General features: G+C 44.8%; 1 protein-coding gene across 3 annotated transcripts in view; it reads left to right on the top strand.

Annotated features, from left to right (window-relative positions):
• NRG1 (neuregulin 1) overlaps positions 1-14,122 on the top strand; it is a 707,499-nt gene that overhangs the window by 377,633 nt on the left and 315,744 nt on the right. The gene's annotated exons all lie outside the window — the stretch shown is intronic.

Below are 14,122 nucleotides of genomic sequence, written 5' to 3'. Positions count from 1 at the left end.
TATGAAATCTCTTCCAACCCTAATCTTCTATGATTCTATAAGTTACATTTAAATGTTAATTATTCTGTAAAGCTAATTTATTGGAGGTTCTTTTTATTTGCCTTGGTTTTGAGCCTTTATAGTTCATTCGCTCTTGTTTTTCACTGCAACCATGAAGGCTAGATTAGAAATTTACTTGAAAACAAAATGAGAGCTGAGATTCTCCCATAATTACTGGATTACAGAAGCTGGGGCTATTAGGATAAAAAACATTGTTTCCCCCTAAAGCCTAGGGGCAATGGGGTTAAGAGGGTTTGTACCCTGAGCTGATGGAGGTCTGACTTTGACAGTGTATCAGGTGGCTTCTTTGTAGCTTCCAGTCTACCATAAAACCTGGATCACCCCTGTACTGGCTGAATCCCAAAGTTCAGGGGTCTTCAGATCCAGACTTTGGCTTCAGGCCACCTCTAGTTTCTACTGATTCTCAGTGCTGATGTCTGCAGGTAAAAGACGTGATTAAACTCAACTCTTGCCTTTGCTCAGCTTACCTGTTTTAGATTTAGAGGCTGTTAAATGACTGGTCTTGTAGGACACTCCTTCAGTCTGTGTTTATCCAGGAGTACTCCAGACACCTTTACAATTATTGGTGTTTGCTTGTGTCCAAGAGTGGGGCTCAGAGAAGACAAATTACGTTTTAACCCTTAGTGAACATGTATTTAATACTCCATTGGTAAGACATTAATGTGCAATAAGTGTTGTTATCTGTGAAGAGAGATCTAGGTGTAACACAGTATGGTTAAGTGCTAGACAGACGTGAAAAAATCATGCTAAATAAAAAATACAAGATATGTCTCATTCAGTGGAGATCAACGAAGTGCTTGAGCATATTAATTTCAATTGCTTCACCAAAAAGAGAGAAGAAATCAGTAAGTTTTTTCATACTCTACAACCACCATTTATTTGCTGTTTTACTCCTGTGATGCATGATAATTGTAGAACCATTTATTCAAAATGGCCAGAGTTACATTGTAGAAATTAGAGACAGACAAAGGTTCTCTAGCCTGTTGTGCTGTAAGGGTGGGGATTTTCCAACTGCTCCCCTCCCCCCACACTGTGGCCTCCCTGTTCTGCCACTGAAGTCTTAGAGTCATACAGCTGAAACCTGAAGGGAACATCGGATCACCTCGTCTGACATCCTGTATATCACAGGCCACCAACACTACCCAGCACTCGTACACTAAACCCAACAACCAAAATGAGACCAAACTATTACAGCTCAAAGGAGACTAGATTATTATGGGCCACAGGCAGGGAATAAAAGGAACTGAGGTGCCCTAGAGCCCAAGGCCCCCAGAGGGGCAGGGAAATGCTTTAGTGAAAGACGCCCAGATAGACCTGGCAAGAGAGCCGCACCCACACGCTGCAGAGGAAGGCGAAAAACCACTGAGGTCACTGCCAATCTGAGCTGGGGGAAATTCCTTCCCGACCCCACATATGACCGTGAGCAAGAACCAGCCAGCCAAGCATCTGAGAGAAAGAATGGGAGGATGGCTGGGGGAGAGAAAGTCTGGGGGAAGGGCACTGACTACACCCCCTTTGCCCTGGCTCAGCTGTGCTGGCCAGTGCATTGGGGAAGGTTGGAGACAAGGCTCCATCCATCCAAGGCTCCACACCCACCTGTACGAGTGGGAGAATAGTGGGTCAGAGGCTGCTGTCCCTCCTGTGCTGCACCCCGTGATATCAGACGTCTGGGCAAGAGAACAAGGGTGCCCCTTAGCCAGGGCCACAGCTGTGCTCTTCATTTAGAAATCAAGGACTGCTTGCCAGTTTGCTCGCTTTTGTCTGCTGCTTTACTCTTTTTTCTGCACAAGGCTAAAGAAAACCATGGTCCGGTCTGTCTCCATTGGGCCAGCCTGGCAAATTGTTATATTTAATTATATTAATTATACTCCTCAGCAACTGATTTATGCAGTTTCCTTCTGTAGTGAGTAATCTAGTGTATGCTGGTTTGAGGATGTATTGGAAATTGATCCCTTTAATAGGAAATAATATTTCACAATCTCCTTGGATGAAATGGCCCTGGGCAGAGGCCTGAGTGTCACTTAAGCCCCACTTAAGCCCTTGTTTTGAAGGTTTAGATGGAATTTAAGTGGGGCATAAGAAGTGTACCAGCACCTTGTACTGTAGCTATTTGACACTTGCATATAATTTTGCAAATTTTAGATGTCAGTGGTGTAGATCAGGTGGGATGAGAATAAAGGATAGAGGATTCTGTCAGTGAGGAACTGGCTGGGTCCTTTAACATTTCCAGACATTCTCACATTTGGGTTCTTTTTAAAGAAGAGTTGAATTTTTGCAAATAAAGGGTCCTAGTTTGCTAGCTGAACTCCGCTGAAACACCCTCTCAACCTCAACTCTTTTTAACAAAGTTTTGCTTGTGAATTTTCCAGCTGTTTGAATGAGCATAAATAGTTTATATGCCAAGGAGATTAAACAATCCGGGTTCTGTTCAAAAATATATTCTGCTACTCCACCAAAATATCACGCTTTGAGAAAATGCATAGAACCCTGACTAGGCTGACCAGACAGCAAGTGCGAAAAACTGGGACGGGGTGGGGGGTAATAGGAGCCTATGTAAGAAAAAACTCCAGATATTGGGACTGTCCCTATAAAATCGGGATATCTGGTCACCCTAGCCCTGACATAGGATTAGGGATTAGATCTGGAATTATGTTCCGTTCAAAGTCTTTGCAACACATTCAGTAAACAGTAGATAAAACCAACAGCAAGCACCCAACAGTGTATTTCTATTAGAGAACAAGGTTCCCCCATGTGTGTACAGCACCTAGCACAATGGGATCCTGGTCCATGACAGGGGCTCCTACACATTACAATAATTCCAATAATAAATAATAATAATAACGAATGAGCAAAATTGAGGTTGACTGATCTATGTAAATCAGAGGGGTTAACAGTAAGTGATAAAGGAGTATAGAGCTGTGGTGAACTGGCTAGATGCCTTCACTGTTTATTTCTAGACATTCTGCCTAGAGCTGGTCGGGAAATGAGATTATTTCCCCTGTGAAAAATGTCAGTGAAAACAAAATTATCTAATTTTTGTCAGTAATATTCAGATTTTTGTTGGGAAACTGAAAATGTTTGTTTTCAGTTTAGACGCAAATTAAACATATTCTACTAAAAATTCCATTTAGTTGAGAACATAATTTTTGATTAAAAAAAAAATTTGGTGGGAAATTTCCCCCCAGTTCTATCTCCAACATTTGGACTGCTTCCAAAGACAGGATATTTGTACCTGCAGTGTTGCTGTTTGGCGTCCACTGGTTTCCATTCAAACTCACTTTCAACCTTGACTCTCTTTTATGCCAATTTGTCTTGGTGAATAGAGCTATCTAACGCTATGTATTTGAAAAGACCCTTACAGCAATGAGGGGAGATCATGAAGATTAGGTTTTAGCTGCTAGGTTATGATTTATGTTAATGATTCAGCGAAGAGATGTTTCTATTTGTATTATTGGTGCCCCAACTGAGATCAGGGTCCTGAGGAGTTTATGATCTAAACAGACTGCGGGGAGGGGGGCAGGGAAAACAAGAACACAGAAGTAAAGTGACTTGCCCAAAGTCACACAGCAGGTCAGCGCCAAGGGTGGGGGACAGAACCCACATCACCTGGCACCTATGACAGCACCCTGTCCACCAGACTATGCAGCCTTTCTTTTTTTGTGAAGCTTAGTTGTGCTTGATCCTTTATTAAGTACCAGTTATGAAGCCGTAGTTTGGCAGCATTATGAACAGGAAGCTCTCTTAATGAACCTCGCATTTTAAAGCATTTTCCAGGACCCATGAGGGCTAGAAACTTGCTTTTTAGGTAAGTGAAAGCTGAGATTCTCTGGTAATAACCTAATTCTAGAAGTTGGATCTTTAGGAAAAACACAAAAATATCACGAGACTCATGATAAAAGTGGGAGTGTTGGCAACACTCGTCTTGTGGAGAGCTTAGAGCAAAAGATAGTTGCTCCTTTAATGAAATGTGTGTATAAATTGAGTGTAAAACAATTTCCTTTCCAACCAGAAAGGAGCAAGTGGCCTGAAGAGTAAGGTTAATAAGATTAGACACTGATACGAATATCACAAGTGAGGCCTGGTTCATAAACATAAGTTGATCCGTTTCCTAGCAATGGGCATCGACATTGGGAACCAGTGACCAAACAACCTCATCAGAGCAAAGTATCATTTATTTAGAACAAAGTATTTCAGAGAAAAGAGATATTTAAAATGATAATACAGAAGACATGCATACCTACCTTACCAGGTATCTAACCATATTCCACATGGGGGACGTCTAACGTCCTACCTATAGGCTCTTCTGCAGAGCCTCACTGTCTGTCAGCTTGTCTTCCTGTTAGAGCTCACTCCTTAACTCGCAGCCCACTGCTTTTATCACCCTCCTTCACAGCAATCGAGTCACTTTTCAACTGTTTATTCCATTTTGTGCTGGTATCTCCTCGCTTTGGCAAAACAAAGTTTGTCATTTGTTGGAGACAGGATCCTTGAAGCTAACAGCTTGCCCTATTGCCTTTCAAGTGCTTGGTTGGATTTTCTTATCTGGGAAGCCACTAATGAACACATCCCACGAATGCATGCATTATCAACATATAATAAACACTCCACTACGTGAAGTTTAAATTAGATCGATACAGAACAATCAAATTACCCAGTATATCACAACTTTGCCTCACTGACCTGATCATAAACCTGTTGCATCTCAGTGTTCATAATATCATTACATATCAGCTCCTCGTATCATAACAGGCACCTGAGAAGGTACAAATGGGATGGCTGTGGTATATGGGTGTTCCAAAGATCAGCTCGAACATCCTCTACCTGATAGATGGAGACTGTGGATTTTGTCCATATACTAATGGTGAAGATGTGACTGTGGGAAGAGGATGAAAAACAGTCAAAAGCAAATACAGAATAGTCCAATATATTACAAACACTTGGGATTCAATTAGGCTGAGTCATGCCATGGATTATTTTCCTTTCTTCTAAATATTTGATGAGCATGTAACTTAAAGCACATGAGAACTTCCATGGAAGTCACTCATGCTTACAGTTACATACGTGCTTAAATGCTTTGCTGGATCAGGGCCTTAATCACCTTTGAAGAAACTGTTCTGTTTTTTCCTTCGTTTTGCATTTGCATTTTAAGCAGAGTGCTATTTACAGTGCAAACAAGACAGACAAAGGAAGAAAAGGAAATAAAAGAGCGCCCGGGTTAAAGGAAGAGCTACTCTGAGGAGGGATAACCTGTCTTTAATCTGTCAGTGCATGTGGCAGGGCGTTGCTCTTCTGCTGTCATAGGTACAAAGAACACACCTGTTTCCAGGAGCAAATCTGTGTGTGTGTTTGTATGTATGCGCACACAACACATGCGTATGTTTCAAAATTAAGCAAGAAAATGAAATGGAGAAGAATCCACCTCACAAGCTGAGAACATCAGGGCAAAAAGCTTCATATCACTGTCCAAAAGAAGAAAAAGGAAAGGAAGGCTTGATTCTGATCTCACTTATCCTGGCTTTCTACCAGAGTCATTATTCCTTATTTACACTGCTGCACATGAGATAATAGGCAGGTCCCATGAGCTTAACCTGCAGTCATTATTGCCAAGAATATAATGCCAGGCGACTTCATAAGATTTTCTGTTCTGATACATCTGCAAAATCATACCCTCTGTGACCTCAAAACATTTGGTTTCCTGGAAAAGTGCATGTCAATAGAGCTGGCTGGAAAATGGAAATCCCTTCCTGAGAAAAATATCACTGTTTTGGGGGAAAAAAATTGCTCCCAATTCAGGGGACACATTTTTTTTTCCAGGAAGGATTTTCAGAAAAATTCCTTCTTGGGATGAACCAAAATGGAACTTTTTGGCTTCTTGACTACCCTCCTGGAAGGCTCTTGTCAATTTCACTTTCTCCCAGCCAGCCCAGGAGAGGCGCTGTGAGTAGGCAGAGTGCCAGAATTCTCTGCCTCTCCTGCAGCCAGAGCTGGGGAAGGCAGAGAGAGAGAGTGTTCAGGGGCTTAGCCTGAGGTAGGCAGAAAGTGGCCCTGACAAAAGCTTTCTCGGCAGGGAGCCATCCATTCAGTTTTTGCAATAGAAAATTGAAAATTTTTCAGCAAACTAGAAATTTTCCAATGGAAAATTCCGATTTTGTATAAAGGACATTTTCTGTTGGAAAATCATTGCAACAGAAAATTCCTGACCAGCTTTAGGTGTCAGAGACAACATTTATTTTTAAAGAGCTGAAATAAAGGTTATAATGAGTAATTGTCCCAGATACCCCACAATCTACACTTGAACCAGCCAGATTTGAGTTTCACTAACAACTGTGCTCGTCAGCTACAGCATAAGCATGTGTGATGGAACAGCTGAGAGGCACATCCAAGCATCACCGTTGTCTAGTTTCGTAAACAATTGCATCCTGAGGCTTAAGAGCAAAGGTCCAGCATGAGAGTAGAAGTCTGAAGTTCTGTAATAGAACACCCCAATGCTGTGCTGACAAATTGAGCCCAGCCATTAAGGTGAACCTTACGTTAGCGCAGAAGTTAGTGCAAGCAGTAGCTGTGATTGGAAAAAACAAAGGGATCAGGTAGTTTTGGATAAACAAAAAACATGTCATCTTTTATAAAAAGATGGAAGTGAGAAGGACCAACAAAGGATGAAGTGAGCTGTAGCTCACAAAAGCTCATGCGCAAATAAATTTGTTAGTCTCTAAGGTGCCACAAGTCCTCCTTTTCTTTTTACGGATACAGACGAACACGGCTGCTACTCTGAAACCTGTCAACAAAGGATAGTTATTACAAAAAATATTACCCAAGGCAGTTCCATTCTCTTTGTTTATATGCTGTAAGAGCTACTTAGCATGGTTGTTTTTTAAACATCATGCTTAATTGGTCAAAATTGTATTTAGAGTCATTAACACTGTGGCCCAAGAACCTCATAATGCCAATGGGCAAAGGGGTGCAGAGTAGGTAGAGACACCACACGGGCCTGGTGTGTACATTCCAGTTTACCGAAGAATGTTATGTGAGATCTTAAATGAAAGCCAGTGTCACTCTGTAATCACAATCATTGCAACATGTATGTACAATACCGTGTAAGGAATTGTGTGATTGTTCTACATACATATATTCTTAAGGAGTGTGGGTATGACAATATTGCCAGTTTCAAGAGATCCATAATCATGAGTCGGATCCCCAAAATACATGAGATTGGCCCCAAAATCATGACATTTTAAAAGAAGATTACATTGTGCTTTTTAGCTCAGTCTTTTGGTTTTTGAACTTCCCCTGCCCATCCTCAGGGTATGTGCATGTGACAGCAGGCAGAGCATCAGAGGCAGCATGACACTGGGTGGTCTCGCTCCTTTAGGGAGGAGGGGGGTTGGGGCCAGCCCATCCTGTTCTATGACTTGGCCCCTTAAAGAAATAGGTGTTTAAGGGAGCAGCAGACAAGCTGGTGAATGGGAACCTCCTGAGCAGCTGTGAGGTGACTCTGGGCAGAGGGTAGCTAGCTCGGAAAGGAGAATGTTTGTGTAAGAAGGTGGGCTGGGGGGGCCCCTGAACCAAAGGGCAGATGGGAAGAGAGGATCTGTGAAGCAAGGCTGGAACCTGGGTATTGGTAGGCTGGGGAAGCTGACCTTAACCATTGCACAACCTCAGAAGGGTGGACTGTGGAATTTCTTAACCAGTTCAAAGGATTTGGGCCTGAAGGATCAAAGGAAGCGGTATATTTATCAATACTTAATAAATTGGACCCTAGCTAGAGGGAATGTTTTGTTAAGTACTTTGAGCTGTGAATGGGTTATTTTGGAAAAGCCAGGGGGAACTGAGGGTGGTGCCACCAGTGACCTGCTGTGTCATGAGTGGGTGTGATCCAGTGACAACACCTCGCCATACAGTCTAACCCTTCTGCCTGGTGGAGCCAGCAGCAACAAGGGCCGGGTTCAGTATCCAGGGGTTCCTTTTCAACAATACAACACAAAACTGGCTCGAGCCCTACCCAGTGACCTGGGACAATTACACACCACCCTGGGCACTTCTAAGAGGCAATACTTCCCCTCTCGCAAGCACAGAGTCTGAGTGCAGCAAAAACTTTTAATAAAAGGAGAGAAGTAACTCAGCATTAATTTGGGAAAACACTGCAATTAATTTGGTTCTTAAACACCAACCATGAGCAAAAGACCCACCCCCAAGTAAGTTGGGCAGTGTCCTTTTCCCCTCAAGTTCTTAAGTCCAGCAACCCAAAAGTCCCTTTAATGTGCCCATCCCTAATTTGTACCCCACTCATAGTTGCTGTCCTTGGCCAGAGCAGCCCCAGAGTTCAGAGGTTCATCCACACAGTTCATCTCCCACCCTGTGTGGAAAGCAGGGGAGAGCAGTAAGGAGGCACCTTTAGCACTGCACTGCTCAGGCACGCACTTGTCACACCTCTCCACCAGCTACCCTGCTGGCCATGCCACTCCACCAGCTGGTCAAGCTCCAAGATGTCTTCAGGGCCCCCACACTTAACACAGCTCTCAGTGATTTCAGCTGCTAGGGGGAAGAGCCCCACTGCTGGTGCACACTGAGGAGTCTCTTGCAATAGAGACACTTTCCCAAAGTAGATTTAATACTTAGACCTAGGTACCAGTGATTTCAGCTCTGCAGCATGTAACAAGACTCTTAATTGAATCTAAATTAGTTTTCTTATTATACCATGAAGAGAGACAGAGTCAAATGGCTTCTAGGACCCTTAAACAGAACCAACACAGCCAAACACACACTTACACTCATCCTCTCCCAACTCCTTGGGCTTTGGAACCCATGTCCCCTGCCTAATGAGTGCCATTCAGTTGAGGGTGAGTCCCTCCATTGGGGTGTGCCAGGTACAGTTCTGCAGCCCTCAGTTCACACAACAAGGGTAACACAACCCTTTATTACTCCCGTCCCAATAACGAGGAGACTGGGGATCCAACACCAGCTATAGGTGATCATTTGGGCAAGCAATCCCATCATGCTGAGCACCTAGGCAGGGTGGGTGTGTCCATGCAAACGAGATCAGCTTCTGAAGTCTTCTTCCACAGTTCACCACTAGATGTCAGGGGAGAGCTCATTCAGACTCTGCTTACACAGTGTCAGTGTAAGATGAAGCTGGAAAGACTGCAACAGCAATGGCTGGATGGGTTGGTAGGTTCGGACTGAAATGCCTCCTCTTCTAATGCTCCACAAATGTGGGTGTAGTTATAGTGGGGAGATAAGGAATGTTTTCCCCCCCACCAGCTTTCAGCTTGGGGGTGCCTTCCCCTCCCCCAACTTCTAGCTGGCTTGGAGGGGAGGCAGAAGATGGTGTGGAGAAGAGACCTTGCGGATTCTTGGAGCTGAAGTGCTCAGCACACTTCCAGCCCCGGCGGACTGTATAGTGCAATCTCCTGTCAGCTGGTGCATTTGTGACTTCCTGGTGGGCAGGTAGAAGAACTGTAGTTAGCGCATGTCCACCTTGTGTAGTTCCTCCCATGCCAGCTCAATGGCCTCTTTTCCTCCCTCTCACTCCACCACACACTTGAGGGACGTGGGCACAAGGTTAGCTATGAAGAGGAATTGGCAGGGCTTCACCAAGAGGGAAGCAAGATTGTGGGCTGGGGCTGAGAGGAGAGATGCCTCCATTCCCATAGTTTCACATTTCCAAATTGCAGTTCTCACACCCGGTTACCTTGAGGGTTCTTGTTGCCCCTCACCCCAGCATGTGGCTTTCATTCCCATGGTGGGTGTTCTCCAGCTCACCGTTCCTTATCATTGCTCTCTTTACACCTGCACCTGCCGCAGCTTCCCCCCTTACTTGTGATTCCTGCTCCAATTCCCCAGATCCACCCTGACTACTTTCCCAACAGATCTCTCTATTTTCCTCAGTCCCCAACAGCAAATGTATTAGAGCAGGGGTGGGCAAACTATGCCCCGGGGGCCGCATCTGGCCCTCCAGATGTTTTAATCTGGCCCTCAAGCTCCTGCTGGGGAGTGGGAACCAGGACTTGCCCCGCTCTGGCACTCCTGCCAGGAGTGGGGTTGAGGGCTTGCCCCACTCTGCACAGCTACCAGAAGCAGTGGCATGTCCCCCTCTCCGTCTCCTACGCGTAGGGACAGCCAAGGGGCTCTGCACGCTGCTTCTGCCTCTCCCATTGGCTGGGAACTGTGGCCCATGACAGCTGCAGGAGTGGCGCCGGCAGACAGGGCAGCGTGCAGAGCTGCCTGGCCGCACGTCCATGTAGAAGCTGCAGAGGGGACATGCTGCTGCTTCTGGGAGCTGCTTGAGGTAAGCGCCGCCTGGGGCCTCCACCCCTGATCCCCTCCTGCACCCTAACGCGCTGCCTCAGCCCTAATCCCCCTCCCTCCCTCCGAATGCCTCGGTCCCAGCCTGGAGCACCCTTCTGCACCCCCAACCCCTCATCCCCAGCCCCAGCCAGAGCCCTCACCCCCCTGCACCCCAACCCCCAACTTAATGAGCATTCATGGCCCGCCATACAATTTCCATACCCAGCCCTGTCTTAGAGGCACCCAACTGTGCCGGGTGAAACCATTCAGATGGTTTCCATTCTCTACTACTGCAGAACATGTGCCGCCCCTGGTCCTGGGGCTGCCAGCAGGAGCTCCACGGAGTTTGGGGCTGACAGTGATTGTTAATAAATATTAAGCCTCCCTTATCTCGATAGAACTCTCAAATGTCAGGATTATTTTTAGCCCCTGCTGAAAAAAAATGTTGCTATTTCAGAGTTCTATCACGACATCATGAATGAGGCTTCATTTTAGTTAAAAATCACATCTCTCAATTTAGAGACTAACCCATTTATTTGAGCATGAGCTTTCGTGAGCTACAGCTCACTTCATCGGATGTAGCTGTAGCTCACGAAAGCTCATGCTCAAATAAATGGGTTAGTCTCTAAGGTGCCACAAGTCCTCCTTTCCTTTTTGTGAATACAGACTAACACGGCGGCTACTCTGAAATCTCTCAATTTGTGAGAGTTGGTGTGTCTTGTACTAGTCACCAGCAAAAGTGAAAACCAGGTTCTCTGCCAGACAAGAGATGTCTATTCATCTGTCTGCTTATATGTGTACCGAATATTGTTTCATTTACAATGGACCACAGATGATCAGTCTGAACTGAATGCAAATGAAGGATTGTGAGGACTCCAGAGACAAAATCTAACAGGAAGAGAAAAAGGAGCAGGGGGGAAGAAATCCTACCTGGCGGGTGCACTCCAGAGTTTGGCTCCACTGTGCTTGGGAGATGGAGACACCCTGGCAACCTTCACTGAGGAGCCCAAAGGACAATGAAAGGGTCTTAGCCAAGCTCGTTTGCAAACACTGAAGAGAACTTTGGATGAGCTAAAATTCTGCAGGCAAGAGGTAACTTGTTAGTTAAATTTAGTCTCTAGAAATTATGTTATGATTTTGTTTAACATGTAGCCATTTGTTTCCAATATTCTTGCTCACTATTGCTAGAGTCTCTATTCTTTGATCATTAATTTATTTTTGATTTCACTATAAACATATTGCAGTGCTGTGGTGTTAAGCAAAGTGCTGGCCCCAAGCTAACTCTTACAGTCTGGTGTGTATTGTTCCTTTGGGAACAGCAGGCCTGGTAATTCTATGAGTGAGGGGCTAGACTCTACAGGAAATGCTTGGAGAGGGCTCAGATATTGGGCTTGAAAGGTAGTGCTTATCTTGCCAGAGGCTGGTGAAGTCAGGAAGCTCAGTCACAGCAGACACAAACAAGATCTCCTCACACTAAGGGCAGGTGGTGATGAGGTGCCACACAACCCTGGTACCCCTGGGGAGCATCACAATCACATCACACCAAAGAGATCTGATTTTGTGTGTTTATCAGATTCCCTGTAAACAGCCAGGAGTCAGCTTTCCTTACCCTTTCCCACAAATAAATGTGACTCTGCCCCTCACCACATTCCATATGTACCTAAAGATTTTCAAATGGCACCTACTTGGTTCTTTTACCTGTATGTTTTATTATGGGCAGGGCTCGTCGTGCTCCCTATTATCAAGGTTGCTCAGCACTTCCCATTTAAAGACCCTCTTTTCAGTTGCTTATAACTTTGACAAACCTGAACCATTTTAGCTGCAATTTTCCATGCCAGATGTCTGCCAGGAAATGAATCTTTCTTGAAAAATTCAGGCAAAATGATTCAGCCATTCCTGAGACTGAGGCTAGGGAAAACACATTGTTTTGCAATATTAAAAAAAATGTTTGTGACTTTTTTTTTTGAGAAGGTTTAGTATCCCCTTGCTTTGGAGCAAAGGCTAGAAATTGGGCTGGGGGATCTCCAGTGTGGCAGGGATGTGCTGATGGCTGTTCCTGTGAAAATCAATCCAAATTAGGCCAATTTATAAGCTTCTGAAAAATCATAGTTTCCTTATCCTCAGTAGAAACTTGTTAGAATTTGGCGGCTAAAATCTCTGAAGATTTGTTACACTGAGCATGGTCCATGCCCTCATAGCTTCTGGTGCCACCCGGACTGCACATGTGCCATCTCCATGGAACTGCATCCTCTGTACACTCAGTGCGAGAGGATACCATGGCATCATCTGGAAGGAGAGTCCCAACTATGGGATTGTTTCCCTCTGCTCCAGCTTGGTGTTCTTCTTCCTCAAGATCTTCATCCTCCTCAATAGCACAGAGGTTGTCAGACTGGGGATGGGACCACTCTACTGTGTCCCTCTCTGTCTCCCTTAGCTCCTCCAGTTCAACCACTCTGGTCTCAAGAGTCCACGATTGGTCCCTGAGCGTCATCAGCTGCTTGCACCACATGCACACACATGCCACCCGCCCACAAGGCAGGTAATCATCTATGCTGCATTCAGTGCAGTAAACAGGATAGCCCCCACTCTGTTACTGGACTTCTGCCTGCATTATTTTCATTCTTGCAGGGATTTTTGTTTGTCTGTTTGTTTTCTGGGGAAATTGGCCTATGTTTAGGGAATGTTTGTTAGATGTAGCTGCCTCTCCCACTCCTTCTCTAAACCCCCTCAAGAAACTCCCCTCTTGGCTAGCTCCTCTGGTTGCTTAGGAGCTAGCTTTATAAACCCCGTCCTCCTTGAGTTAGCCTTTGCCCCTTGTCAAGGGATCCTAAAGGGTGTAGGGATTAAAGGATGGCAAGCAAGAGCCTCCTTAGTAAGCTTTCAGCCTAGTTTAGCAGACAGTATGGCTCAGCAAACAGCCCCCACAACAGACCCTACTATACTCTTTAGTCAAGCAAGCACACAAGACAAATTAACAGACAACAAACTCACCCCAGGGGTCACATAGTCTCTCCTTCTTCACCTGGAGAACGCCCTAGCAAAACTCTCCCGTTTGCTGCTCCTGTTTGCTAGTCAGAACTGTATTGTAATTTTGTTTGAGTTCCTGAAGGTTACTGACTAGATCACAGTTTCTCAGGTAGACATTAGAATAGCTTGAAAACTTAATTTAAAAAAAAATGGGTGCCACTGACTTCTTTAGGCGCTACTGGGTGCTCAGCACATTTGAAAATCAGGCCACTTATTTAGCTGCTCGGTATGGACTAAAGAGCCTAACTTCTGAAGTACCCATTTTTTAATTCCTGGCAAAGAAGGAATGGAAATTTGCCATCGTCTGCCCAGTTTTTCAAAGAGCCATGAATAAGCATCAGAACCTCTGGGTGCTTATCTGTACTGAAACTCTGACCTGTCTGTGGATCCCCACTGCTGTTACAAACCAGTACTTGGGGAAGTTTACAACTCAAAGAAGTTCACCCTTGGATCTTCCTGTTTAATTGCTTTCAAATGCTGCCCCCATCGGAATGTACCTAGCCTGAGAGATACTCCATTTGCTGGATGACGGTAAGGTTTTTCCCATAGGACCCATGTACGTAAGGAAGAAGTGACCATTTCTAGGGAATTTACAGTCTAATTTGATGAGTCATTAACTAGTGTCTAACATTGATTAATCATCAGTGACTGACAAGTAAACAGTAGTGCCCCACTCTGGGACAGTATCCTTCTAAGGATTACAAAGGGTCATGTTATCCTAAAATTTTGTTTTAATAGTTTAGTTTGCTCA

The sequence above is a fragment of the Lepidochelys olivacea genome (assembly GCF_965140295.1).
Source record: "Lepidochelys olivacea isolate rLepOli2 genome assembly, chromosome: 5".
Taxonomy (NCBI): Eukaryota; Metazoa; Chordata; order Testudines; family Cheloniidae; genus Lepidochelys; species Lepidochelys olivacea.
This window is presented reverse-complemented; position numbering and strand designations above follow the sequence as displayed.